The sequence below is a fragment of the Ursus maritimus genome, unplaced genomic scaffold (assembly GCF_017311325.1).
Source record: "Ursus maritimus isolate PB19 unplaced genomic scaffold, ASM1731132v1 scaffold_20, whole genome shotgun sequence".
Taxonomy (NCBI): Eukaryota; Metazoa; Chordata; class Mammalia; order Carnivora; family Ursidae; genus Ursus; species Ursus maritimus.
In genome coordinates, this window is record NW_024424453.1 from 39622321 (window position 1) to 39647182 (window position 24862).

Sequence of the window (24862 nt, forward strand, 5' to 3'; positions counted from 1 at the left end):
TCCAAGGAAACGTGTATACCACCCTGTCTTCGGGGCTGACATTAAATTCCTTTGTGTAGGTAAATTCTAAAAAAATGATGATGTAAACTAAGTGGAAGTGAAAATGAAACTTACATACGATCGTTTTTATGTATGATTTTTCTGCCTCTCTTGACTCAAGGCAGATGATGTTTTGCCATATGAATTGAGTGCTACACACATACCATATGCCAAATACTGTGCCAGGTGCTGGCAGGTGATGCGAGGGCGGTAAGGAGTGAGAAGACAAATAGTTCCAGTCTCTACCCCAGCCAGGCTCAACTGAGTGGGGGAAGATAGGCACCTGACTAAGTATTTACAACATAATATGCCTATAATAGCTGAAACTAACAATTATATAGCTCGTTTATCTGTCAAACACTCACTGTTCTAAGCATTTTACATATATTAATTCATTTAATCTTCATAGCAATCCTATGAGGTATTATCTCCATTTTATGGCTGCAAAAACAGGCAAAGGCAAGTTAAATGGTTTCCTCAGAGTCACACAGAAATACGTGGCAAACTTGGATTTGAACCTGGAAGATTTGTTCTGGAGCCACTTTGCGGCTCGAAGTGTGGTCTGTTGACCAGCACCACGGGCATCACCCAGGAGCTGTGTTAGGAATAGGGGATCTCAGACCCTGACCTAGACCTCTTTTTTTTTTTTTTTAAAGATTTTATTTATTTATTTGACAGAGATAGAGACAGACAGCGAGAGAGGGAACACAAGCAGGGGGAGTGGGAGAAGAAGAAGCAGGCTCCCAGCGGAGGAGCCTGATGTGGGGCTCGATCCCATAACGCTGGGATCACGCCCTGAGCCGAAGGCAGACGCTTAACCGCTGTGCCACCCAGGCGCCCCTGCCCTAGACCTCTTGATTCAGAATCAGCATTTTAACAAGATTTCTAGGTGAGCGTATGATCATTAATCCTTGAGATGCACTACTCTAAACTGTCATAATAGGCAACTTCTGGTAAGAGTCCAACCTCGATGTCAGCCTTCCACCTTGGCCTGAAAGACTCATTCTGAAGGATTTCTACAATCCCCCAGCCCCCTCAGACACCATTCCTCTGGGCACCAGATCTGCCTCAGTTGCACCTCGTGTTGATCTGAGTCAAAAGTAGGTGCTTTCTACAACAGACCTACTAGCACCAAACATTTCAGCTTCTTCGCTGAGGATCGAAGGAGTCACAGAGAGGAGTCACTTCACTAAACTTAAAGCCTTCTGTCGTTTCTCTCTCCTCAGCCCCCTCCCTACATTCCTCGCCTTTCTGGAGTAATGGCCCAAACCTCCCCTTGTCTCCAGCAAAAACAGTTCTACTTCCACCCAGATCCCTTGGAGATTTATTGCTCTACCTCTGAACACTGGCCAAGGTATTTTCCCAAATAAACACAGTTCCCTTCCTTAGAGGAATTCTGTGGCTAGTTGTTACTGGGCATCATTTGCCCATCTTCTTACAGTTACTTCTGTTATAACCTCTATTTATTGTGAAATACACATACAGAAAACTGCACACATGTTAAATTTTACTTTCAACTTCTCTATTTTTTCAAATTTTTTTTGAGAAAGAGAGCACGAGTGTATGTGTGCAAGCAGGTGGGGGGCATTGGGGGGGGGCAGAGGAAGAGGGAGAGAGATAATCTTAAGCAGACTCCATGTCCAGTGGGGAGCCCGATGCAGGCCTTCATCTCATGACCCTGAGATCATGACCTGAGCCGAAATCGAGAGTTGGATGCTCAACCAACTGAGTCCCCTAGGCTCCCCCAACTTCTACTCTCTTTAAATTTTCATGGAAAAAAAAAAAAAAACACTGCTCTCCATTAATAACATATTAAATAAAAGTATGAACCATATAATTTAGTAATATAGCCATAATTAGTAGCTCACAGATCCAAGATACAAATGAACTAAGGCCACGCTTAGACTAGAAAGCTCAAGGTCTACATATCCTGTTGATTGCTGACTGGGATATGCTGGATTGTCTGTCCCTTAATCCCGATTACCAGAAAATCAGGGAGGTAAATGCTCTTAGAATAAGCATATTCTAATGCTGTGTGTATCTTGCTGAAAAAAATGTATATATTATATTACTTTTGATTAAATGGGAAATATAAAATATGTATGAGAATATTTTAGATTAAGCAGGAACATCTAGAGAAGGTGAGTAAAAAAGATGATTGCAGGAGGCTCCTAGCTAGTCACAGTCTGTCTTTTCAGACTGTGGGTTAAGTTCCCGCATCCTACGTCTGTCTGTCTGTCTTTCATCCTCTTCAAGGCAGTAAGAAGAAGCAGTAAAAGAGAAAGAAGCCAAATATATAGTTCAGCAGATGAATTCTTTTATCTATTAATGACTCCCGTAAAAGATTTGCCGGGAGGAAAAGGTTATACTAATTACTAAATCGGGGTCTCCAGATGATGTGAGAGGAGCCCCTGCCACGGATACATTGATAACTAATGGTTGTCACGATACCTGCCATATCAGATGTTTCCTCTCACAGGAAGAACACAACACTGAGAGAAGTGACTGGCAATCCTCGATTCATAACAGCAAATGGTTTTAAAAGGGCAGAGAGCACACTTATCGCTGCTTGATGACGATCAGTCCAAGTCTAAGCATTTTCGCTAGATCTTCCTCACGGATTCATTTCACCTTCAAGCTACGTTAGTGCATCAAACGTTTAAAGTAGAAATAATCCAGTTTAGATGTGTATCAAACCATAAGACAGCAACGGTCCGGTAATGAAACCACCCGTTGCCTACAACGACAGCAACAATGAAAACACAGAACACACACACACAACTGCTGAATGATGCGAACAGGTTTCAGGACTAGTGACCTCCCTCTTCCTTTCTCTTCTTCTATAAACGTCAAATCCTGCTTATTCGTTTAGGCCTGATTCAAATTCAAATCTCTGCAGTAAAGGCTTCATGGGTCACTGCGACCACCATTATCTCTTTCTCATAATATCTTGACTATGGAGTCTGCCCCATTCATTTTGTCAAAAACGTAAATAATATGAATAACTAAGATTATTGTTCACCTCTGCCTGCATATGTATCTCGACTCCCCAGTTAATTTTATGTTTCTTTGGGGAATATAATTGGCTGTTTTTTGTGCCTCCCACTGGTGTAGCCTGGTGTTTTGCATAGAGAAAAGCTTAATAAATATTTGACAACACTTTGCCCAAAGGGTGCTAGTAACTAGATGTTCCATCTATTATTAATAGAAAGCACAATCCAAAACCAGAAATTATTGTGCATTGGAATGAAGTCACATTTCAAGAAAAAGCTGTCTGATCAACGTGGTCTTCTTAAATGGTTGCCATTGAGGATATTCATGAAATAAGTCAACGCAACACAGAAAACAACCATTGCAAAAACTTGTGTTTAAGCTAAGTAATTTGTCCATTTTGCGAAAGAGATGAACATTTTCTAATAAACTATTCTCTTCACCCAAGTGAAGGCTAAAGAAAGCCCTCCCCCATGCTCCTACTTCTAACAAATCTATTTAGGAATGAAGAAATTTGAGTTTTACTTCTAGTTCAACCAAATACTTGCTATAAAACTGTTGGCAAGTTCTAATGGCAAGGGTTTAAAACGTCCACTAGTAGATAATGGAACATTCTAGGTTCCAGTGAACTCTTCTAGGTTCTAATCAGACCCTCCTGTATGACTTTAGTGTAAGATTTTTAAAAAGTAGACTGCAAACTAATGCCACAGAGATGAAGCAATTTAAAAAATGAGGTGAAATTGACAGTTCTGGGGGAAAATACCTAGTTAGAGCCTCATCTCACACCACACACTCTAGTGAATCCTAGATGTTTTAAAGAGGAATTCTTTTGGGGCGCCTGGGTGGCACAGTCGTTAAGCGTCTGCCTTCGGCTCAGGGCGTGATCCCGGTGTTGCGGGATCGAGCCCCACATCAGGCTCCTCCGCTGTGAGCCTGCTTCTTCCTCTCCCACTCCCCCAGCTTGTGTTCCCTCTCTCGCTGGCTGTCTCTATCTGTGTTGAACAAATAAATAAAATCTTTAAAAAAAAAAAAAGAGGAATTCTTTTAAGAAAATTTAAAAAATTCAAGAAAATACAGCTAAATATGTAATTGATCTTTACATGGGAAAAATATTTAAGTGTGAAAATGGAAGAGATTTCAAAGACCAATAAATTTTTATGAATTAAATTTTGAAACTCTGTGACAATAGATGCAAATATAAAAGGAATTGATACTCATTTAGCAGATATTTATTAAGCATCTATTATGTGTCAGGCATTTTTCTAAGTGTTTGGAAGATTATGCATGTACATAAACAAAATAGACAAAGGTCTGGATGTCTTTGCTGTTAAGGTGGCTATTGTAGTGGGTAAAGACTGACAGATAACAAAAATAAATTATATTGTATGTGAAAAGGTGGAAAGGGCCATGAGAAAAAAAGTGGAACCAAGAGTGGGGCGGCAGCAATCAGATGTGCCAAGGGCTGTGTTTGTTGGCTGCTTGATGTTTTAAATGTGGTGGTCAGAGTAGACCTCAAGAATGATACCATTCATATAAACATTTGCAGTAGGTGCTCTTACTGGCTACCCTGAGGAATACTTGAGAGTGTTCTTGGCAGAGGGAAGAGTCATCTACTATTAGAGCAGAGACAAATGAGAAATTGGAAAAACCTATTTGCAATGCATGAGACTGGCAAAGAGATAAAATCCTTAATAGAGAAAAAGAGTTCTTAAAAATCAGCTTGAAAAATCAATGTCCTGTAGAAAATAGACAACATGAACAGATAATCTTTGGATAAAAGTCAACAAAAAGTGAAATATTTCCAACCTTACAAGTAATCAAGTAACCTTAAAGCAACCTCACTATTGGGATATCCAGTTTCTGAAGATTAAATCATGTTGGTGAAGATGAGATGAGATTCTCTTCTACGATACTAATGGAAGCATGAAATGATACAACCTTTTTAAAAATAATCTGGTTATATTTATCAACAACCTTTATTCTAGAAACATCTCTTATGGAAATCATCAGATATTAAGATAAAATTTATGTATATTTACTGCAGCATTATTTATAATGATATATAAATAATTAATACCTAGATACCAAACTGAAGTTTCCAGCCCAGGATGTATCTGTGAGCACTTGATACCTCCATATGAATGTTTCATAAATACCTCCGACTTCACATGTCCCAATCAAAGTCACCTTCTCCAGCCCCTACCCTAGCCCCCAAAACTCTTCCTCACCTTGTCTGAGTTCAGGGAATGGTTCCAATGGACTTCCATTGCATAAGACACAAACCCAGGAACCATCCTCAATGACTTCTCCCTTGATTCCTGAATTCTTCCATTCCCATGTTTTGTCAATTCTGCTTGCGTAATATTTCTCGAACTCATCCCATCCTCTTCATTCCTAGCAGAACTGCCTTAGTTCAGCTCTTATCATTTTCTTTTTCTTTTTTCAAAGATTTTTTAAAAATTTATTTATTCGACAGAGATAGAGACAGCCAACGAGAGAGGGAACACAAGCAGGGGGAGTGGAAGAAGAAGAAGCAGGCTCATAGCGGAGGAGCCTGATGTGGGGCTCAATCCCATAATGCTGGGATCACGCCCTGAGCCAAAGGCAGACACTTAACCGCTGTGCCACCCAGGCGCCCCACTCTCATCATTTTCTACCTGGGCTAATTAATAGCTGTTTACGTGGCCCATAGTGGCAAAGTTCACTTTCATCCCATCTGTCACACCATTACCATAGGACTCTTTCTGAAATATTAAACTAGATCAAATCACTACCTTGTTTAATTTTTAAAAAATGGTTCCCTACTGCTGTCAGATTAAAATCTAAATACCTTAGACAGACTTCTATGACCTAACACCTGATCACCAGCTCTTTTGCCCCATCAGCCTGAATTCTTCCCTTCATCCATAGCAATCAACTTACAAATTACATATCATGCCCTTTTGTCTTTTCATATGCTTTCTTCTGCCTGCCGCCCTACTCTTACTGTTCCTTAGACAACTTCTCTTCACTTCTCCAGACTCAACTGACATGACGTGAAATCTCTGCTTTTTGTTTTGATCCATCTAAGTTAATATATCTCAAAGTTAAGTGTGCATCAGAATCCTCTGGAGGTCTTGTTAAAGGTTCCTGGGTTCCACCTCCAGAGTTTCTGATTGAGTAGGTCTGGGGTGGGGTCTGAGAATCTGCATTTTAACAAGTTCCCAGTTGATGTAGTTGCTGTGTGCAGGGGCCACACTTTGAGAACCACTTGTCTAGAGAATTCTTCATCAAGGCAACTAGGGTTTGGTTGACTGCTTATTTTTTCATTCATTAAATAAGTTCTTGCTATATGAGTATGTGCCTATTCTCATTTGGACTAGGCAAAGTATTCTGCATAGAGGTATACTGATGGTCTCTCTCTGGTAGGAAGAAGGCGGGACTGACCCGTACAGTTGTGCAGGTTGGACACTGTGTAAATGGTGCTCCCTGGAGAATTACAGCTCAGCCAGAGGGAACAGTCCTGGAAGTCAGAGAAACAAACCAGTGGTTTACATAACAGTGTAACACACACCATGATACAAATATGCACAATGTTCTTTGAGACATGAGCAGAGCCTTCAAACCCAGATATGAATTGGGGGCAAGGAGAAAAGCAAGGCTTCCTAGAGACTGGGATACCACTGTTGAGTCTGGCAAGGTGAAGAGAAGTTATTCGGGAAAAGAGTAGAGGGGGGCAGGGAGAAATAGCATATGCAAAGACAAAGAAGGATGGTATGTGATTGTAAGTGGATTCTTAGGATGGAGTAAAGAATGTGGAGGGTTCCAATCACTTTGTCTATGTGAAGGGCATTTGCTTAAATTTTTTTTAAATTATGAAATACTGCACACATCAAAAGGTATATAAAACAATATTACAGACGTCCACGTACTCACCACTCGGATTTGCTCTACTTGCTTTATCTCCCTCTTTATAAGAAATGAAACATAGCAAAACACTAATGACCCATCTCCCTCGTTTTCCTCTCCCACCCTGTCTTGCCAACGTAGCTATGATTTTATAGTTGGTGTGAATTTTTCCCATGTTTATTTTTATACTTTTACTATGTAAAGGTATAGGCATTTACTTTTGATTTTTATTTTTTATTTGAAAAACATTTTAAAAGATTTATGTATTTATTTAAGTAACCTCTACACCCAATGTGGGGTTTGAACTCACAACCCTGATATCAAGAGTGGCATGCTCCACTGACTGAGTCAGCCAGGCACCCTGGCATTTACTTTCTAACAAGAGATATTTTCCAGGATGTGACAGCAAAAATTACAACTCTTGTCGCAGAAGGCTTCTCACTTGGAGTAGCCGGCAGCCCGTGCCCAACCAAACGTGCCCCTCTCCAACATTTGGTGGGTAAAACAGGGTGCATGTGAGTTTTATGAAATTCGATCAAAGGGGGTTAAAATCAGAAAATCAAGTGGCGCTTATTCAATGGTAGATGATTCCAAAAGCTAAAATGAAAAATTATTCTTGTTTTGCAGCCAAAGATGTCAAACACAGAGGATCAAAGGAGTGGTACCGAGAAACTTGGTCATTTTTGCTCGGCCCTGTGGATTACATACATGAGGGATGTGTGCATTTGTGGGTGTATTAGGTACCATGCATACAATGGAGTTCCCAAAGGGCTATGCCAGGAGGCTCTGGTTCCAACCTACCAGCACCACAGACGTGCTTTGATTCTGTCATCTACAAAAAGGCAAGACATTACCTGCCGTGCTCTGGTTTAACAAAAGGGATGTGATGACGAACTGGAGATTAAATTCTTTCTCATTTGGGAGCTCATAATGAAAAGTCTATGAAAACATAGCTACCAAGTTAGATTCTATTCTTCCTAAAATTAAGGAAAGAAGGAAGTGGGTGTGGAGGGTGAGGGGAGGGAGGAGAGAAGGAAGAAAGAAGAGTTGAAAGAAAAACTGGTTTCCTTCCCCATCCTGACTTTCCTACTTTCTCTAGCTTGGCTTCTTATGATAACGTCTTAGTTATCTTTACAGCTCCTTTTCCTCATTCCTTTTAAACTCTATTACTTAGACCCCCCCCCTTTTTTTTCCTTTTTCTTTTTTTTAGGAATGTCATAGTTTGAAGGTCATTGCTATTGGTGGTCTGGAGCCCTAGAAAAGTTCTTTGTTTGTGTTGTATGTGTGCATACATGTCCTTATGTATGCATGTATGTAATATTTATCCATTGCCAAAAGAATGCATCGTAAATTCCCAGCCAATATTCCATATAGACAAATACCGTGTAAATTTTTTTTTATCCAGATCCTGTTTCCTAGAAGTTTAGTTAAATGTCTTTCCTGAGTTGCCATTCCTATATATGCATGTGAATATACATACACATAAATAATGTATTTATATACACATACGCATGTGTGTGTGTGTTTGCGGAAACACAGTTTTGAACTATATAGTTAATGAATATATTCTCTCTGGTCAATTCATTCTTTGTAAGTTCTATCACATCCATCTCTTCTCTCCTGTCCCTAATGCAACCTCACTAATAAGAAGCTTATCAGCACAAATCGAAGTTCTCAAAGCCATTCTTTTTTAGAGAGGGGAAGGAGAAGGGTGGAGAGAGTGGGAAAGAGCGAATCTTAAGCAGACTCCACTTTGGGCTGACATGGTGCTCATCTCATAACCCTGAGATCATGACCTGAGCCCAAATCAAGTCAGACGCTTAACCAACTGAGCTACCCAGGTGCCCCTCAAAGGTACTTTTTATTGCTCCCCCTTTTATCCATCATGCAGTTGGCTACAAGGTCATTTCCTCTAAAGAACCACCCTGATCATTCCTCTCCAGAACTGAAAAGCTTCTGTGACTAGGTCTGTTAGGTGCCTCCATGTTATTCTTTTATAACCAAATTTCACTTTACTTCCAGATACAAAGTATCCAACTACATTTTCTAGCTTCTTTTACAACTAGGAATTGGTAGAATGTAGGTAAAAGTTGTGGGGTGGGAATTCTGGTAAGGCCTCCTAGAGAGGAAAAATAGCTGTTGATGGGTGCCTTTCACTTTCCTCTTCCCATCCTTCCTGTTGCCTGGAATTTATATGTGAGGGCTAGAGCTCCAGCAGCCATATTGAACCAAGAGGTAAACTTAAGGATAAAGTCATGTGTGAGGAATAGAAATACAGAAAGATAAAAGGTGCTCGAGTCCCTGATGATTGTAGAACTACCCCCTGCTACTGTGGAGAGAAAAATACTTTTGAGTGTTTGTCACTATTATGGTTTTCTGTTATGGGCAGGCCCTAAATAGTAGCTTATTCTCTCCACTAATGTAGCTATTTCTCCAATCCAGCCAATGTAATATTTTTTTTTAAAGATTTTATTTATTTATTTGACAGAGAGACAGCCAGCGAGAGAGGGAACACAAGCAGGGGGAGTGGGACAGGAAGAAGCAGGCTCCCAGCGGAGGAGCCTGATGTGGGGCTCTATCCCAGGACGCTGGGATCACGCCCTGAGCCGAAGGCAGACACTTAACGACTGTGCCACCCAGGCGCCCCAGCCAATGTAATATTTTGATTAATATTGAACCATTGCTTTTCTTCTTAAGACGGGGTTTACAGGTAGAAAGACCTGAGTTCAAGTCCAGCCTTGCCACTGTGACAATTATGTCTTTAGGCATTGCTTCTGTTCATTTTACCCTCAATTTTATTGTCTAGGAACCAATAATAACAATAATAGTAATGTTATTTTTAATATGCACATTACAGTGTTTGTTACTTTTCTTTCATTCTCTTTTTCAGTTATTATACCAATGGCACCAGTAGGAAAAATAGTTGGGGAGGGAAAGGGGGATAAAACTCAAACCAGGATATTGTCCCACTTGTTAACAGTCCTTATAAGAATAGTTGAAAGTTTCAGTTTGCTAATTTTTAGAAGTCAATGGAAAATATGTCAGTAGACTGGACTTCGATTATTGATATTTTACCCTCATTCTCATGAATAACTAGAATCTGACTACACACATGTTGTATTGTCCTAAGAGCACTTGACCTATAGATAAATGTGTACTTCCACACACGCATAAATTTTAAGAATGTTGGCTCTAGGAGAATCACTTTCCCCACATCACTGGAATGGGAAGACATACAATTTCTGTCTTCTATTTTCCATTTAAACAAGTTGACTCTTAATGATGTGAAGAAACAGTTCCTTTCAAATGAGCATAAAATCGCAAAAAAAGCACATTCTGCCCAAACTCTCAGATCGTGTAATTTTATTTCTGCTTTTATGCACATTAAACTAAATTGGTTAAGTAAGAATCATCCTCGATTAAATTTGATTCAATTAGGAAATTTGTATGTGCAAAGCACGGACTGTGTGGGTTAAAATAGGTTCTGGTTATTTAAAATGTTATTTTCTATGGATGGTTCATTTTTGCCATGACTTCATTAGTGAACTAAATTTTTGTTATTGTGGATCAATCTTGTGAGTTAAATAGGCCTTGGCCCTTTGTTGGGAAATCACTCAAGTAGTAGCGAGTTTGTCTGCACAGCCTCAAAGGCTGGAACATTTGAGTATCTTCAAACCCTTCCCGCTCTGGCTCCATGTAACCCTCTCTTACCATTTCCTAACACTGCCATCATTTCCTTTCCGAAAACATTTTCAGGGGCACCTGTGTGGCTCAGTCAGTTAAGCGTCCAATCTTGATTTTGGCTCAGGTCATGATCTCAGCGTCTTGAGATCCAAATTCACATCAGGCTCCAGACTCCCCCCCCCAAAAAAACTTTCTCTGACTGACTATAAATCAGAGAAAGACAAATACCATATGATTTCACTCATATGCGGAATTTTAAAAAAAGATTTTATTTATTTATTTATTTATTTATTTATTTATTTATTTATTTATTATGAGGGGGAGGGGTGTGTGGGATGGAGCAGAGGGAGAGGGAGAAGCAGGGAGCCTGACATGGGGCTCCATTCCAGGATCCTGGGACCATGTCCTGAGCTGAAGGCGGTCGACCAACCAACTGAGCCACCCAGACGCTCCCATATGTGGAATTTAAGAAACAAAACAGATGAACATAGGGGGAGGGAAGGAAAAATAAAATGAGATGAAAACAGAAAGGGAGGCAAACCATAAGAGACTCTTAACTATAGGAAACAGACTGAGGGTCGCTGGAGGGGAAGGGGTGGGGGATGGGGTATTTGAGTGATGGGCATTAAAGAGAGCACATGATGGAATGAGCACTGGGTGCTGTATGTAACTGATAAATCACTAAATTCTACCTCTGAAACTAATAATATAGTGTACGTTAACTAAAAGGAATTTAAGTAAAAAAATTTTGAAGCCATTAAAAATAAACACTAAAAAACAAAACAAAACAAAACATTTCCCTTCCTTCTGCCTGCTTAGTGTTCTCCTCAGGCTCTAAATGCAGAGTTGGCTGCTGGGTCCCATCTGGCCTGGCCTATGTCCTTAGCTGCACTTCAACCCAAACAATCACCTTTCGTGTTACTGCAGGACTTCTAAAACACACAAATAGAAAAATTTAAGTAGGGTTGGCTCAAAGTATTTCAGGGAAAAGGAAGTATTTTTTTAAGGGTCAAAGTGCCTCTTGCAAAGGTATAGGCACAAAGCCCGTCATTTGAGAGTACTTGACAATGCCCAAAGCAGAAAGACCGAACCCGGGGTAGCCCTATTCTGCAGGTGTCTCTTGAGGACCGAATCCCAATCTCAGTCACCAGTAGTCCCACTCCACTAAGATACGGGAAAAGGAATCTTGCATTTCATAGGTGATGGAAAAGCGCTGCGATGAGGGAGCAAGGATTAAAACATGATGAAGGCTTTCTGGAGCATTATCACTAGTACATGTATAGTACATGTCAAAGCAATGCATGTATGAAGTACCGTGTTCAAGATTTCCACTCTCACTCTGCCTACGTATCACCTTTTAGCCATATCACAGGCTAGAAGACCCCAGAAGGTAGCCAGTGGTTCCACTGTCTGGTATTCTCTAAGAAATTTTTTCCCCTTGATGTTGGCCATTATTGAACAAAGGAAGTTCTGGAAGAGGAGCACAGTCTCCTGTCTTCTAAAACTGTATAATGACCTTAGAGCCCACTCAATAAATAGTCCACATAGCTTTAAGGAAGTTCATTAGTATTTTCAAAATTTAAGGAAGCTCATCAGTATTTCTATGTATTAAATGTCTAATTCATTTATCCGTTTGCCTTATTTTCCCTTTTTGTTTTTATTTTTTGATGGAGGTATAATTTACAGACAGTAAAAAGCACAGAGGGGTTTTGACAAATGCTATGTAGCCCGCACTCCTATAAAGATATACATTTCCATCGCCCCAGAAGATTCCCTTCTGTCCCTTGCCAGTCAATGCCCTCTTCTCCTCGAGGTAACCGCTATTTCAATTTCTATCATCACAGATGGGTTTTGCCTTTTCTAGAGCTATATGAAGATGGATTAATACAGAGTGTACTCTTTTGTGGCTTAGTGTCTAATGTCTCATGTTTGAAGCCTGTATAAAAATCACCTCTTAGTTTCCTTATCTGTAAGTGGAAGGGGTCGCCTTGTAAGAATGGTGTGCCAGTATCCTGAGGAGTCGGGAGGTCTCCTGGGAGCCGTGAGGGGGCCTGAGGAGTCACCTTGGTTGGGGTGGGTGAGGAGGAGGCTGAAGGGTGGGCTTTGCGGCAACCCTCCTCCCCTTCAAACAGAACAGCTGTACTTTTCCCTGTCTTACAAATTGGGGTTCCCTGGGAGATTTCATTTGGGAAAAGGGTTCTTTGTAAAAAAAAAAAAAAAATGTTAGAGAACCGCCGGCCCAGGTGATCCTTACTGATAATTTTCCCTCGAACATTCTATAAATTGCAAATAGTGCTTTCTGATATGAGAGCTCTGACCGGTTCCCTTGAGGGAGGGCTAGGAGACAGAGGCAGCCAGACGGGGGGCCCCCAGGGAGGGTCCGGGCACCGAGCACTGTAATACTAGTAGTGGTTACCATCAGATAGCGCCACCCCGACTGAGGCGCCTAGACAATAAGCCAGAGGCCCTGGGCAAGGGGAGGCACAAAGACAGCATTCAAAAGACTCGACTCTCACAGCCCGGGAGCGTTTCTATAGACTCCACCAGACCCTGGCCCAGCCGGAATGTCACCTGACAGCCAGAAAGCCATTTTTCACGGGTAGCTTTTAAACTGCTAAAAATAATAAACACAGAAAGGAAAGTGCTGACATAATCTTAACTGCAGAGACAAACTGAAACTGTTGTTATAATAATGTAAACAAACCGGGTTCCAAATTATAACGTAGCCTTCCAAACAGGCTGCTTGACGTTACCAAACATCTGGGGACCAGAGGGAGAACGGAGGGCTTGCCCGGAAAGCAAGGGGGTGTGCACCGCACAGGTGCCGAGCCCTATCCCACGGGCTCTAACCCACCGATCTGCTACTCCTGACGCCTTTTTTTAGCACTTAAGGAAAAGGCAGTTGGAGAGGGCTGCTGGGTCTTCCCTGAGCGCAACGTCCCCACATAACAGGTGAAATACGGCTCCTCTCTCTCATTGTCGGATTATTACTCTTCTTGCCCTAAGTTAACTTCTGCAGACTTCCTTTTCTCCATTATGATTTTCCAGCCCATTGAATGTTTTCTATTTCTCCTGAATACCTACAGAGATTAAAAGTATGTTAAATAACAGCAGCGATGCCATGAATTAGAAGGTAATTCCCCTAGTGCTAAAAAGTGACAATTAATCATAAAGATCACGAGTCTGCAAACAGCCAAGTCAAGCCTGACATCTGACCTTCTGATCCATTAAATCCCGTGCGGAAGCTGGCACCCACGCAGGCCGGCCGACGGGAGGGAAACCGCAGATCTGGAAAAAAGGAAACACAAGAAGGTAAATAGAAGTGTTTTGTTTTTGTTTTTCCTTTCTTTTTTTTTTTTTTTTTAAGTTCCCCCAACATTTGTTTCATCTGCAACTGCTCTTCTTTCTGTGTTTAAATAGGGCCTGGTTTCAGAGCTGTCTCTGATTCTGAATAAATGCAAATAGACTGAGATAAAATCTTCCAAAGGGGAGATAGTTTCAGAGAAAAAAACATGAACACAGAAGTTCAATAACACAGTAGGGGCACAGGACAACGCTTGTGGATCCCAAAGAGCTACCTGGCTGTGGGCAAGACTCGGGAGTTTTGGATTGCCAGCCCGGAAAGATGGTTAAAAGGCATATGTAGAGCTGAAATGGTTTAGAGATTTTGTGCTAACGAAGGTATGGTTGGCCTCAGAGGATGTTTCCCAGGACCGGTCTCAGCCAACAGAAGTGTCCGCCATGGCCTGTGCTGCAATGACAGGTCCTCATCAGGGGACGCAGCCGGGCTTGGAACTGTGGAACTGTCTAGATGGTGTTCAGTGTGATTATGCTGGGGACACTTCCCACAGGTATCGACAGATGAAAGAGGCGGCCAAACAGACCATGGCATCTACTTGTTCAGCAGAGGACGGTTCCGAGGGTCTGTCTGAAGAGCAAGCGAGAAGCTGCTTTCTGGTTAACTGTGGTCCCGCAAATTTTGTGGCTGTTGTGGGGAACTTAGAACTCAGAGAAACAGGGGTTAGTAGAGCAAATGTCTGTGTTCTTGCTGCCTCAAATGGACCATTGATAAATTTTGTCATAGCTGCTTTTTCTTTTTACATTAAAAAATAGGGAGTATAGACAACCCCACTCTAAGGCCAGACCATGAATCTGTATTTTTCTAGTCCACTTTTTTTTTTTATATTTATATACAATATGTGCGTCCAGGACAATGATCTGTGTTTGTGTGTTTACCTCTATGATACGAATCTCTGTATGTGTATCTACCATTCTCCATTTTTGACTCAACATCGTGTATGGAGAGCCAACCGTGTTGGTCTGTCACATTCCCTGTAGCCGCCACATTGGATGAATATATGCTCCGTCACTGTCTTTTCACTCAACACCCAACATTTACAGCACCATAAAAGCGCTTGTTATATCATTAAAGTGATTGTTGGGTGTGTGTGGGTGTGCATCTGCGTGTGCGGATGTGTAAGTTTCCTCTGTGACGGACTCTGAGCTCCTCAGGATGCTGTTGTTTTCACAGTGGCTCTTTTACTCCATGACTCCACACAGAAGGGACACTCGGTGTGTTAAAAGGCAAAACATACTTGTTAAAAATTGATCGGCTTGTTATTCATTTTCCTCCCTTTTAAAACAACATGGCGGAAGACTTGGGGTTGTATTTATCTGCTTTCCTCAGGCTCTGTCCACTGCTCTTGTAACAGACTTGAAATCCCAAACCATCACTATGACCTCACTGTTTGCTAGAACATCAGAAAATCTGATAGCACGAGGCAGAAGACCAAGACATTTTTAAGAAGCATATTCTAAAAGCTTTCTCAAAGAATACACAGACAAGCCCAGGAAGAAGCTAGTGTTTGTGACTGTCATTGTGGCTTCATGGCGGATATAAGTGAGCATACACCGCTATCCTTGACGTTGATATTTAAAAACGAACAGTGCCATTGCATGAAAATACTGGACCCCATTTATCTTTTGAGGGTATAATTCTGATTTAGATTTTGAAGAATATATGTGAACCTGACTCAGTGAAAACAACCTAAAAATTCTCATGTCATGATTCATAATAATAAGCATTTTCTATGTAACCTTTATTAAGGACATTTTGGGGGCTGGGTTGTGCTAATCTTTTACCTAATTTTACTTAGCTTAATCCTCACAATGATCCTATGACCATTTTTCAGATGAGGCAAGGAGAGGCACAGGAAGGTTTAACATTTTTGCCCAAAGTCAAACAGCGAAGAAGCAGCTCGCCAGGAATCTCACCCGGGTAGTAAGACGTCACGGGCCTCTTTCTGAATTAACTAAGAACAGGCCCAGGTTTAAGATAAAACTGCAGAGAAGGAAACTGAAAAACAGTGTGACTGAGGGTGCTTCCAAATTTTGCCATAATCCCAACAGACAGAATCTCTTTCATGGTGTGCCTCAAACCAAGAACAAACCAGATTAGAGCGCTCCAACGAGACAAATTCAAAGTGATTTCTTAGGGATGAAGGAAATTTAAAGGAGCAAGGTCAAGCCCCAGACTTTTCCAACTTAAACATACCCATTTGTAATTCTTCTTCTCTTTAGAGAACCAGGGGCCACAAATTTGCTCATGGCTCAAAGGAGCCTGCCCAGTTTGTTTACATGAGATTCAAAGCAAAAATGAGAATCACTCCCTGGGACAACTTTAGCCTAGAATGTGTGCTCTTTACACATTTTTAATTGGGGCACAAATATATTAACAGTGTGGTTATTTTGTACTTTCAAAGGAATCTGTTTTGTAACTGATTCATATTTATATTTGGAATATATTTATTTCTGGGCATGAAACAGTTCATTTTGTTGAGCCATCTGACCCGAGGTGAAGTTGGCACAATTTCCCGTGACTGCTCCCAATTAATGCAAATTGGAGGTTAAAGGATAAATAAAGTTCCTTTAACTTGGTTTATTAATACGTTATTTATAAACGGCTCTTTACTTGCTCAATTTCTTTTTCAGTCAGTAACTATGTACAAATGAACCACACCGAACAAATGAGCGAATACACCATGGGCATTTTATTGCAAAGTTTTTGTTGTGAAAGAGTTAATATGGCAAAAAAATTAATGTCATCTGTCTGTCTGTCTTATTTGTCTATCTCTTTAGTCTCAGTTCTCTCATCAAATCTTATGAAGTCTGAGATGGACTATATTGCACTGTAATCTACATTCTTCACAGCTCCCTTTTGTCATGTAATTTTGCACTAAAGACATTGAATCTAGTTTACCGTCTGTCCCCTTTGAGTCTGGTTTTGGTCATGTGACTTGCTTTGGCCAGTGGAATGTTAGCAGGTACGCTGCTTGTAGAAGTCTGAAAAAGTTCTTGTTATGCTTTTGTGTTTTCTCTTGCTCCTCTGTGACTGCCATAGGAAGATGCCTCAGCTAGCCTGTCATGGTTGAGAAACACGGGATGAAGTTGACTCATGTCAGCTGTCTCTGCCAAGGCTATCCTGGATCAGCCTAGACTAGTCAGGCCGTGTAAGTACGGGAGCCGAGGCAAGACCAGCAGAGCCACCAAGCTGACCTAGAGCTAACACATATGAAGGAGTGGGCCCAGCTGGAAGTTGAAGAACCACCCAGCTGACCCTGAGACTTGTGAATCTATAAACGCCAATTGTGTCTAACTATTGAGTTTTGAGGTAATTTGTTACTACCCCAAGTAACCCTATTCCATGCTATTGTGTACTAGATAACTGATACGGGACATACATCTGCTTCACTTAAAAACAAAAAAAAAGATGCCCACCAGAAGATGGTTTAAAATTAGGTAATAAAATTCAGCAAATATCCACCAAATGAGCGGTATCATTCAAGGTTCAACGGGGAAAACACGAATTGGTCAAGCATTTAAACAGAAGGACTACAATGTCGGAAATTCATCACGTGGGTGAAGGGAAAGATGTGAAGGCCAACAGGAGAACGAGGCATCCAGGAGCTGAACACCGGCAAGAAATCCTTGAGCTACGGGGCAAAAAAGAGCATCAGTACTGGAGCCCTGGGGCCAAGGCCACCCAGCAGAAGCTCACAGGGCCTCTCTAGTTGGAGCTGAAGCCCTAGGGTTGAGACACAGCCTTCATCTAAGATACTGTGGGAGGCAGAGAGTGTGGGAAAGAAATACCCTGGCTTCTCTCTTCCTTCGGCCTTCCATTCTCCCTCCAGGGCTTTCCAAGTCTTGAACCCAAATGCTGGCCAACTGGACTTAGGGACTGGGCCAACACAATGCTCAGGGGCAAGCCTCTCAGTAATGCAAGGGGAGGATCTGAAGGCAAAGGGGAAATACATCACCACGATGTGCAAGACACTATACGAGGCGTTACTCAGTGCTGAGGGCTACATCTGCAGAATACTGAGAATCAGAAAGACTGGGCTTGAAGGTTAGAAAGGGCCTGAGTAGTTACAAAGTGAGGGAGAGGATGTTCCGGTAGCAGCAACTGTGGAAGCAAAGTGCTGGCAGTATTGGGGAAAAGAGCAGGTGTGCTGGTTCGGCTTAGAAGGTCGTGTATTGGGGAGGAGGAGACAGGGGTGGGGAGAGCGCTATGGGGCTACAAAAGTGAGAGCTTGAAGGAGTCTGGATTCCAATCAGACTGCACTTCTGTTCTGAAGACAGCAGGAAATAAGATGGTTCTGAGCAGAGAGTAACACGATCCAAATTGTGCGTTAGGAATGTTACTCTCCTAGAGATTGGAGGGATGCATAGATTGGAAGGAGACAACTAGACTAGGGGTTTTTAATTAAGTGCAGACCTCAGAGAATTCACAACCCTTCTGAACAAACTGGCAGGTGTTTGGGTAAGTGTTCAGTTTTCTGAGAGATGGTACGCAGCTTTCACATGGCCTTCAGTGGAGCCCATGATCCCCGATCCTATCAAAAATTATAAGCACCAGCAGCAGGGAAGCGATCTAGAAAGCTCCTATAAATAGTTCTTTTAATGACGATCAAAAATGTAACAGTGGCAGTGGTAATGGAAGAAGTAAACAGACAGACATTTATGAGGTACTATCTAAACAATCTAGATGAATATGAGAATGAGAGATGCTAAAAGGTTTAACTTTGGGCTAGATCTGCCTGCTATTCCTTTCCCTCCCCCTATAAAACAGAGAAAAGCAATCCATGCATCCAAGATGTTCATCACAGATATCACTAATCAAATGCAACCTTTCCTTATTGCTGAGTCAATACAACAAGGATGACGTACCAATGAATGGGTATATTTGGCAGAACGTATTATATATTGATATGATCTGTGTATATGTATTATATGCATATTTCCCACATTTGGGAAACTTATATACAGTTGGGCCACCAGCTAGATCTTACCTGAATTCATGAGTCTACTTAATGTTAACTCAAAGCAATTAACACAGATTTAAGTAGAGCTGAATCAGGGGGAAAAAACTTTGATTTTATTATGAAATTATCATCATAAAATTTTGAAATCAACACGTTCTTACCATCAACTACTAGCAACTTCACTGGTAAATTCTTAGCCCCAGTCACAGGCAAGGAGGTGTATAGTATTACCATGAGCTATCCTCTTGTCAGTCTGGTGACCTTTGGTTTGGTATTTGAATGGCACTATGGTGGTTTTCTCACCTTGGGGCATTTTCTAGCTGCCATTTGAAAAGACGTGTCATTACCAGAGTTACTTTCTATATAGGACCATAATAAAGGCAGATTCAGATAAGCCAGATTATTTTCTACTTGGAGTTTTTTGTTTTGCTTTGTTTTTTAAAGGAGATGGAAGTTTATTGACTACACTACAAGGGAACAGCAGGCAAGACAGCAAAGGAGAAACTGCCTGCCCTTTTTCTACTTGGAGTTTTGATCAGCAAGAAGATATTTACCGTCCATGTCAATAAAAAGACTTTCTCTGCTCACCTTAACCCCAAACCCCAAAATCTGATCTGTTCAATTCCAAGCAACTTTTGGAAAATTGTCTATATACAAAAATATTCCTAGGGAAAAAAAAACCCATCTCTAAATGTAAAAAATTTCTGGCAGTAATTATTTGACCATGACCCACAATAAAAAGTATGTTTTAATCTGCAACACATGTACATACATATAGATGTGTGTGTATGTATCTAACTAAAACAACAGTTCTACAAAATAATATTCTTACTTTTGTGTTGCATTTGGACGTTTTCTATTCCATTCAACTCTACCCTATTCTATTCTATTGTATATACTATTTCATTAAAGAAAAGTTAGTAATGACCTGCTAAATTGATTTCATTACCCTCTAATAGGGCACAGCCCACCGTTTGAAAAACATTACTGTGGCAAAATGACTAAAGTACGCTAGCTTTATTCACCGATGTAAACATATTCACAAAAGACCAATCCTGAGCAACTGCAAGGGAAAAAAATCTCTTGGCTCTCTCCCTGGCAGCCTGGATGAAGCCAAGGTTTGCTGGGCCAACTTTTGTACTTCGTGGTTGACAATGACTGCAAACTGAAAGGCAGAGATCAAATCCTCACTCTCCTTCTCGACACATCTCTTCCGCTGGGTAATTTATACTGTGCAAGTATCAAGCTATTCAATTTTGCTGTCATTTACTGTTCTTTTTCCAACAGCAATGGAAACACAGGATCGGTTTACTGTTGTCTCTCTTTGGTAGAATTAGATTATTCTCCCTCCTGCCCCCTTAAACAAAGATGGCATTCATCACTGCAGAGAACCACTCCCGGAGGATCTCCAAACAAAGCATGGCAGGGAAACCGCTACCCATGAAGGAGCAATAGCAGAAGCTGGGCATCGAGGCTGTCAGTCCAGGTGCTATACCAGAACGAACTTTGTAATGATTCTTTTGATTGAGTGAACACAACCGTAATTGGAGCAACACAATTAACAGTAATAACAAACAATGAAAGAGACAGTAAAAGGCTATATATCTCCAAATCCAGTCGTATCTACCAAAAGAAAGCTATTTATTAAAAACAATTAAAATCCATTTTCTCTTTCTAAAAGCAAAAAAATAAACAAATATACAAAGTCATAATCAGAGATCCTTTGGAGGCTTTCTTGCCTGTATTCTGGTATTGGAATATTCTTTCTTACACGTGACTTCTTTGACATTCATTCACCTTGATATTCACCTGCTTACTGTGTACCCTCCCCCACACCTTTACCCATTCAACTAGTAAAACATTAGTGAGTGCATTAAAAGCCTGACCTTTTTCAGGTTCTTTTATTAAGCATTTCTACTTCTTAGAATTTATCTTAAATAGACGATTATGGCTACATAGAAAGCTATAATGACAAAGATGTTCATGTGGTATTATCTATAATGGCAAAAGACTCAAAGGATACAATTAATTGCTAGAAGTTGTAATCTTCAGGTGGTTGGATTATTGGTGATTTAAATTTTACTCTGTATACCCACCTATATTTTCCAAATTTTCCCAAATAAAAAGAAAATAAAAGATTAAAACTAACACATCTGTGCTTAGTACTGAGACACTGGTGAATCTCCAGGTAGAAGATTTTCACCGGGCCAAAGAAGAACATATGTGATCATGTCCTGAGACACCCTCTAGTATCTACCTCACTTCCTCAATGGTAAAACGGGCCTGTGCTTAGAACAGTGTCTGGCACATATAAACATAAGTGTTAGCTGTTATTGTTATTATTATACTGGTCCAGGAAAGTGGAAGACCTTTTTTTTTTTTTTTTAGTTTCATGCTGAACCCAATGCAAAAGCCCAGGAAAAAATGGGTTTGTTCCAAATGTCCTCAAATTTATGCTCTGCATTTGGAGAATCAAAATGGGGCATAAGGAAACTTTTGGTGGTAATGGATATGTTCATTATATTGATTATGGTGAAATATACATATGTCAAAATCTACCAAATTATATATTTTACATACACTCAGTTTATTTTATATCAATAAGACCTCAATAAAGTTGTTTAAAAATGAAGACAAAATGAAGACTTTTTCAGAAAAGCACTCCTAAGAGAATTTTCTACCCGCAAACCAATGTTAAAAATATATATATATATATATATATATATATATATATATTAAAATAATATTAGGTAGAAGGACAAAAAAATCAAGATGGGAACTTGGAAATATAGGAAAGTAAGCAAATCCACAGAGTGGAAGATTTCAATGTACCTCTCTCAGTAACTGGTAGAATGTTCTTTTTAAGATGAGTTAGGATATAGATCTGGATAATGTGATTACTAAATTTTACTTAATCTATTTAGAACATTGTGGCCAATAACCATAGAATACACAGACTGCATATTAAACGTTTACCAAAATTTACCATATTTTGGGCAAAAATAAATCTGGAAAAATTCCAAAGATCAAAACTCATATAGAATACATTCTCTGACCACAGAGGAATTAAGCTAGAAATGGATAATAAAACAATAACTAAAAAAAATCACAAATGTTTGAAATTAAGCTGTACACTTCTAATTACCTCATGGGTTAAGGTAAAGCACAATGAAAATCAAACAATATTATGAAGCAAAATATGAAGAAAACATGACATATCAAAATGTGTAAGCTGCTTGGGGCATCTGGGTGGCTCAGTTGGTTACGTGACCAACTCTTGGTTTTGGCTCAGGTCATGATCTTGGGGTCCTGGGACTGAGTCCTGTGTCAGGCTCCGTGCTCAGCAGAGAGTCTGCTGGTTCGTTTCCTGCCCCCTCTGCCCCTCCCCCTTGCACGTGTGTTCTCTCTCTTTCTCGCATGATGGTGCACACACACACTCTCTAATAAACAGATAAATAAAGTCTGAAAAAAATGTGTAAGCTGCAGCTAAAAGTGTCCTTGGAGGGAAATGCACATACTTAAATGCATCTATTAGGAAAAAAGGAAGCCTGAAAATGAATGACTTAAATATCTATCTCATCAAGTCATAAAGACAATACCAAGTTAAACAAAGTGGAAGGAAAAATAATAATTAGAAATTAAAGATATGGAAAACAGGGATGTAATAGAGAAAATAATCCAAGCCAAAAATTTCTTCTTGAAAAATACTAACAAAAGCCTGTAGCCAGGTTAATCAAGAAAAAAGATGAGGAGTAAAAAATTACAAATATGGAATTAAAAAGGGCATCACTATAAGGTTTTAGAGACCTTAAAAAGATAAGAACACCTTATGGCAGCATTTGAAAATATTGATGAAATGGATAAACTACCAAAAAAATTTGCCCAAACAGGAAAACAATAATGCAAATGTGAATAGTCCTATATCCTTTGAGAAACTGACTTTTTTGTACTAAAAATTTCCTCACAAAATATTCTCCAGGACTGAACTGCTTTATTGGCGAATTTTACCACACACTTAAGGGAACACCACACCAATCATACATAGTTCATTCATAATATAGAAAAAGAGGGATCATGTCTCAATTCATTGTATGAAACTCATTTTATGAGGTCAACATAGTCTTGATTCCATAACTCAGCAAGAATATTACAAAAAATAACCTTACAAACTAATATCCCATATGAATTTAGGAGAAAATACTAAACAAAATATTAGCAAACTGAATCCTGAGATGCTTTTAAGTGATACCACATTATGAGCAAGAGGAATTTATTCTGGAAATAGAATATTGGTTTAATATTGGAAAATCAATGTAAAGCATCCTATTAACAAAAAAGTGGAAAAAAGCATGTGATTATCTCAATGGATATGGGAAAAAAGCATTTGCTATCATTCAAATCTCTTCATGATAAAAGCTCTCAGCAAACTAGGATTGGAAGGAAAATTTCTCAATCTGATAAAACCTATAACAAACATCTCACTTAATGATAAATATTGAAAGTTTGCTCTTAGACTAGGGAACATTCAAAGATACCTTCCATAGCCATCTCTATTAAACATTAGGCTAGAGGTCCTAGCTACTGCAATAAGGAAAAAAAAAAAGATTGAACAAAAAGAAGAGATAAAACCACAATTATTCTCTGACATTATGATTTGTATGAGAAAACCCAAAATATCTACAAAGAAAATATTAAAACTAATAAGTGAATTTAGCAGGGTCACTGGATATAGGCTCAACATACAAAATTCAATTGGATTGCTGTGTAGCAACAATTAACAGAGAATAAAATTCAGTAAATTATAACATTCATATTAGCATAAAAATATAAAATTTCTAAAAATTAAATCTAATAAAAAGATATGAGAGGCCTCTACACAGAAAACTACACAAACTTACTGAAAATAAAAAAAGGTGAGAGTGCACAATTACAGATTGGAAGACTCAATATTGTAAAGATATTTCGATTCTCCCCAAATTAGTTCAATACAATCCCTATCAAAGTCACATAAGTACTTTTTAGTGGATGTTAATAAACTAATTCTAAAATTTATGAGGAAAAGCAATGAGCCAAGAAGGCAACATTGAGAAAGAACATGTGAGGACTTAATACTACCAGTTTCAGTACTATGGATCTACATTAACTAACATTAACTAACTAGTTAATCTACATTAACTAACATAACATGCCATTGACACAAGGATAAACAAATCAAAAGAGAGTCCGGAAACAGACCCACCCTTATATTACCATTGATCATTAAAGATGATAATGCATTGCAGCAAGAAAGGGGTGGCATTGATTAAATAGTGGTATTGTCACTGACTTCACATGACACAGAAAAATCAATTCCAGGTAGATTGTTGGTCTAAATGTAACATAGGTAGGGGTGCCTGGGTAGCTCAGTCATTAAGCGTCTGCCTTCAGCTCAGGGTGTGATCCCAGAGTCCTGGGATCGAGCCCCACATCAGGCTCCTCTGCTGGGAGCCTGCTTCTTCCTCTCCCACTCCCCCTGCCTGTGTTCCCTCTCTCGCTGGCTGTCTCTCTCTCTGTCAAAAAAATAAAATAAAATCTTAAAAAAAAAATGTAACATAGGTAAACATATTAATGATTTTTAGGTAACAAAGTTTTTCTTGAACAGGACACGAAGACACTAGCAGTAAAGGAAAAAGGACATAAAAAAGAAACAAAATAAAAACAGAAATGAACAACAAATAAAGGAAAAATAAGTAATTAGATTATAGTTAGAAATTTCTGCTCACCATTATAAGAGCGAGAAGTGAAAAATAATATTTGCAATATATATGGCTGACAAAGGAATCATATTCAGAATACATATAAAGCTCCTCTAAATCCATAATAAAAAGGGTAATCCAAATAAAAATAGACAAAGACTATCTCACAGGAGAGGATATTCATGGGCAAACAAGCATGTAAAA

At 39.7% G+C, this 24862-nt stretch overlaps 1 protein-coding gene across 7 annotated transcripts in view; it reads right to left on the reverse strand.

Annotated features, from left to right (window-relative positions):
- Positions 1-24862, reverse strand: part of THRB (thyroid hormone receptor beta) — a 369571-nt gene that overhangs the window by 196665 nt on the left and 148044 nt on the right. For all 7 annotated transcript variants that reach the window (XM_040636879.1, XM_040636878.1, XM_040636875.1 and 4 more), the window contains one exon: positions 13819-13890. The gene's annotated coding sequence lies outside the window, so the exon portion shown is untranslated. The remainder of the gene's footprint in view (positions 1-13818; positions 13891-24862) is intronic.